The sequence below is a fragment of the Oncorhynchus kisutch genome, linkage group LG7, assembly GCF_002021735.2.
Source record: "Oncorhynchus kisutch isolate 150728-3 linkage group LG7, Okis_V2, whole genome shotgun sequence".
NCBI classification, from domain to species: domain Eukaryota; kingdom Metazoa; phylum Chordata; class Actinopteri; order Salmoniformes; family Salmonidae; genus Oncorhynchus; species Oncorhynchus kisutch.
In genome coordinates this window covers 48,557,478-48,563,477 of record NC_034180.2, presented here as the reverse complement: position 1 = coordinate 48,563,477, position 6,000 = coordinate 48,557,478, and positions in this window count along the sequence as shown.

Below are 6,000 nucleotides of genomic sequence, written 5' to 3'. Positions count from 1 at the left end.
TTACTACATCTCATCTGCCCAGACCTGCACGCTCACACCCACATCCCTAGTGCCTGCATGATTGTTTGTCACTTCGCCTTAAATAGTACCAATTAGTTTTTCTCGGTCGCCCAAGCTATAGCAATATTTCAAAAACAAAATAATTAGATATTTCCCATTGTGTTAATGATGGCGGATTTCCAATCAAACACACATCTTTCAGAGTAGGCCTACACATAAGACTAAACTACCCATCTCTGCTGTAATTGATTATTCATTCCTATAGCCCAGTAAATGCCATACTCTTAGGCAGACAGACAGAGAGACGGACACTATCTGGCATGTGTCTGCCATAATAGTCAGGCAGGAACGTCACCCTTATGACCACTAAGTATCTGTCACCAACCAGCAGTGCTATTCAACCTACCTCTGACACCTAGCCAAGTTGAGGAATACAGGAAGCTGATTCCAGAACATCTCACACACACCAACTCAATAGAACACTGTTCTAAAAAGTCTAGAATCTTGCAGTAGCCTAAGTGTGGCTCCTTCTAAAGGCATTTTTGCATTTCAACCTGTCTCATCTATGGTAATAATTACACCCTGACAGAAACCAAAGCCACAGACCTTTTCTACCACCAAGTGGCCATTTTCTGAAATGTATTTCAGCCATTGCATAATGTACACTACCGTTCAGGGTCACTTAGAAATGTCCTTGTTTTTGAAAGAAAAGCACATTTTTCTCTATTAAAATAACATCAAATTGATCAGAAATACAGTGTAGACATTGTTAATGTTGTAAATGACTATTGTAGCTGGAAATGCTGTTTTTTAAAAATGGAATATCTACATAGGCGTACAGAGGCCCATCATCAGCAACCATCACTCCTGTGTTCCAATGGCACATTTTGTTAGCTAATCCATGTTTATCATTTTAAAAAGATAATTGATCATCAGAAAACCCTTTTGCAATTATGTTAGCACAGCTGAAAACTGTTGTTCTGATTAAAGAAGCAATTCAACTGGCCTTCTTTAGACTAGTTGAGTATCTGGAGCATCAGCATTTGTGGGTTCAATTACAGGCTCAAATGGCCAGAAACAAACTACTTACTTCTGAAACTCGTCAGTCTATTTTTGTTCTGAGAAATGAAGGCTATTCCATGTGATAAATTGCCAAGAAACTGATGATCTTGTACACCGCTGCGTACTACTCCCTTCACAGAACAGCGCAAACTGGCTCTAACTAGAATAGAAAGAGGAGTGGGAGGCTCCGGTGCACAACTAAGCAAGAGGACAAGTATGATTCTCTTGTCTTCAGAGACTGAACTTTCTGGGTTGCTTAAGAAGGCTGGTCCAGACAGCCATGTTGTCCTTGTCACGTGAGCTGCTGGGACAGACGGAGAACCATGGTCTGCCGGGTTGAGTTCTGTAGTAACTGATATAGTTGAGTTGACTGCCTGATTTGCTGCACGCGGTTATTCACATACACGTGTATGTATTGTTACACAACTTTACTGTCAGTGTAGAATCTGATTGCGTCTAATTTCATGTCTACTTCTTCCACAGTGAGTTTGGCGATCTCCACGGCCAACACAGCCACACACAGCTCCAGTCTTGGAATGGTGAGCTCTGGCTGGGGTGTTAGTCTGGCCTTACTAAAGGACAAAGCCTACATCGCTGTGACTATCTTTGTCTGACTTTCAGGTAATCAACCGCTGCTATTTAATTAATGATGGACTGTCGTTTCTCTTTGCTTATTTGAGCTGTTCTTGCCCTAATATGGACGTTGCCCTCTTTAGGTACAGCGAGCACCATCCCCCTCTCTCTGCACCATCCCCCTCTCTCTATACTCCCTACACCAGAATCTGTTAGGCAGGTCATAAATTCCTTGAGGAGTTCTCTCCTCATGGCCAGAGTATAAGAGAGAGTGAGTTTTCATAGAGAGAACAAAGGAATTTCTTCCACCTCACAGAACTTGAGAACCGAACAATATTCATGTTCTGGAGAATGTATAAATGGTCGGTGAAATAGCCAGCTACGAACTGGCCCGTTGGGTACAATTCTGTGAAACTCATGAGTCAATACAGCAACATTACCATAACCCTGTTAATACAAGAGTCTCAGTTATGAGGTCTGCATCTAAACATTGTATAAAATGAATGAGTAAAGATGGAACTATTTGTGCAATGATGTGATGCTATGTAATGATAATGTGTGGAATTGTATTTCTGTTTAAAGTTTCACTAAGTCATTGGCCCGCCCCCAGGAGCACAGACAGGACCTGGCGTCATGGGAACAGCCCTTTTCTATGTTCCGAATTAAACCCCCACCTGGGTTTTCCCACTTCAGACCAAGCTTACCTCAATTACGAGAGGGCTAAGGGTTGAGACGAGACCAGTACCTCATCACATAGGGCTAAGTTTTGAGCAGAGACCATATATTTCTCTTGCTGAATTCTTAACTGAATGGTTAAACTCTTAGACTATCTAACCGACAGAATAAGAACAAATCTTTGATATTAATTACTAGTCTGCGGCTAGGAATTCGGTATCATTGAACGCGAAGACCGACAACCGCCTGAAACATCTATTCTATAACGACATTGCTGAATGTTACTCTGAACTATCCATTCTAACCAATGCAGAGAGAGAGAGAGGGCGGACAAACTCCAACAGAAACAAACTTTCCAACAGAGATCAGGACGACATACTGAGCGTAAATATATATATTGATTGCAATTATTCCCGAATGAGTGAGCGTTCATGTGCAAAGGATTATCATTTCAATTGTTATAATTATCAACTTTGTAGTGTCTTACCTCAGTCGACCCCCACTTCCCTTTTGTCCACCAAGTCGCGATGGCGGTTTAGCCCACTAGGGCACATCTGCTATTATTTCCTTGTAACTATATCTACTGTTTGTTTATGCATTTCTGTGATTTATTTAGTAAATAAATGATTTAAGACAATTGATGTATGGATCACTCATAGTGAAGACTGGGTTTGTGCAGATAACCAACAATTTACGACATTTGGAATGAGACTAACGTGAGGTAAATAATAATTCATTAATGAGAAGACATTAAAATATCTGAAAGTTAAATTAGGAAAACTATTACTTTGTAATCTGAATATTTTCCTTGGTGCCCCGACTTCCTAGTTAATTACAGCTACCTGATTTAATTAATCACAATTACAGAGAATTTATTTGATAAACTAAAAATAAGTCACCAGTTTAATGATGCCAATGACACGACAAGAGCTCTTCTGTATACCAGCCCTACCTTGTCACAACACAACTGATTGGCTCACTTGTATTAAGAAGGAAAGAATTTCCACAAATGAACTTTTAACAAGGCACGCCTGTTAATTTAAATGCATTCCAGGTGACTACCTCATGAAGCTGGTTGAGAGAATGCCAAAAGTGTGCAAAGATGTCAAGGCACAGGGTGGCTACTTTGAAGAATCTCAAATATAAAATGTATTTTGATTTGTTTACATTTTGGGGGGTTATTACATGATTCTATATGTGTTATTTCATAGTTTTGATGTCTTCACTATTCTACAATGTAGAAAAGAGACAAAATAAAGAAATCTTAGGCTTGTGTGCGGATGCTCGGCCATGTAAACCGGTTTCATGAAGCTCCCGACAAACAGTTCTTGGCACTCGGTAGTGAGTGTTGCAACCGTTTTTTACGAGCTACGTGCTTCAGCACTCGGCGGACCTGTTCTGTGAGCTTGTGTGGCCTACCACTTTACGGCCGAGCCGTTGTGGCCCCTAGACGTTTCCACTTCACAATAACAGCACTAACAGTTGACTGGAACACCAGACATTTGACTGCCACATTGAAAGTCACTGAGCTCTTCAGTATGGGCCATTCTACTGTCAATGTTTGTCTATGGAGATTTCATGACCGTGTAGTCGATTTTATACACCTGTCAGCAACGGTTGTGGCTGAAATAGCCAAATCCACTAATTGTGTCCACATGTTTGGTCATGTAGTGTGTGTGTGTGATATATCACACACACTGTGCTTGCTCTATGTGCACATCAGGTGACAGACAGTATGATATGTTCTGTTTACACAATGGGGAAGGGAAATATAACTTACATACACAAAATGTTCTTCGTGTTTCCATTGATTGTGTGGCGGTGCTTCCTGACTGCATATTTCCCTTCCCCATTGCTGTGCAGTGGAGGCGATCTTCTTGGGCTATACTGAGCCTTGTCTCAGGGTAGTAAGTTGGTGGTCTGTTGTTATCCCTCTTGGTGTGAGTTTATATCCTGCCTGTTTGGCCCTGTCCTGGGGTATCGTCAGACGGGGCCACAGTGTCCCCTAAAATTGTAACAAATTGTAATATCTCAGCACATATCAAAGTTGCAGGTTAAGGTTCAATCTAGACTTGGTTTCCTCCATCGTAATCGCTCCTCTTTCACCCTAGCTGCCAAACTAACCCTGATTCAGATGACCATCCTACCCATGCTAGATTACGGAGACGTCATTTATAGATCGGCAGGTAAGGGTGCTCTCGAGCGGCTAAATGTTCTTTACCATTCGTCCATCAGATTTGCCACCAATGCTCCGTATAGGACATATCACGGCACTCTATACTCCTCTGTAAACTGGTCATCTCTGTATATAGAGTCGCTGATCCACCTTGACGCAGACGAGACCATTCTGTAGACTTCTGGCCCTTCTTTAGACACTGTTAACAACCCTCCAGACGAGCTTCAATGCCATGCAACTCTCCTTCCGTGGCCTCCAATTGCTATTAAATACAAGTAAATCTAAATGCAGGTTCTTCAACCGATCGCAACCTGCACCTGCCCCGCCCGTCCAACATCACTACTCTGGACGGTTCTGACTTAGAATATGTGGACAACTACAAATACCTAGGTGTCTGGTTAGACTGTAAACTCTCCTTCCAGACTCGCATCAAACATCTCCAATCCAAAGTTAAATCTAGAATTGGCTTCCTATTTCGCAACAAATCATCCTTCACTCATGCTGCCAAACATACCCTTGTAAAACTGACCATCCTACCGATCCTCAACTTCGGCGATGTCATTTACAAAATAGCCTCCAAAACCCTACTCAATAAATTGGATGTAGTCTATCACAGTGCCATCCATTTTGTCACCAAAGCCCCATATACTACCCACCACTGCGACCTGTATGTTCTCGTTGGCTGGCCCTCACTTCATACTCGTCGCCAAACCCACTGGCTCCAGGTCATCTACAAGACCCTGCTAGGTAAAGTCCCCCCTTATCTCAGCTCGCTGGTCACCATAGCACGTGCTCCAGCTCTCTGCTCACCCCCAAAGCCAATTCCTCATTTGGCCGCCCCTCCTTCCAGTTCTCTGCTGCCAATGACTGGAACAAACTACAAAAATCTCTGAAACTGGAAACACTTATCTCCCTCACTAGCTTTAAGCACCAGCTGTCAGAGCAGCTCACAGATTACTGCATCTGTACATAGCCCATCTATAATTTAGCCCAAACAACTACCTCTCCCCCTACTGTATTTATTTATTTTGCTCCTTTGCACCCCATTATTTCTATCTCTACTTTGCACATTCTTCCACTGCAAATCTATCATTCCAGTGTTTTACTTGCTATATTGTATTTACTTCACCACCATGGCCTTTTTTTTGCCTTTACCTCCCTTATCTCACCTCATTTGCTCACATTGTATATAGACGTATTTTTCTACTGTATTATTGACTGTATGTTTGTTTTACTCCATGTATAACTGTTGTTGTATGTGTCGAACTACTTTGCTTTATTTTGGCCAATTGTAAATGAGAACTTGTTCTCAACTTGCCTACCTGCTAAAATAAAGGTGAAATAAATAAATAAAAATACCTGTTGCAAGATCCACTAGTTTATGCTTATTTACAAAACCATTTTAGGCCTCACTCCCCTCTATCTGAGATATCTACTGCAGCCCTCATCCTCCACATACAACACCTGTTCTGTCAGTCACATTCTGTTAAATGTCTCCAAAGCGCACACATCCC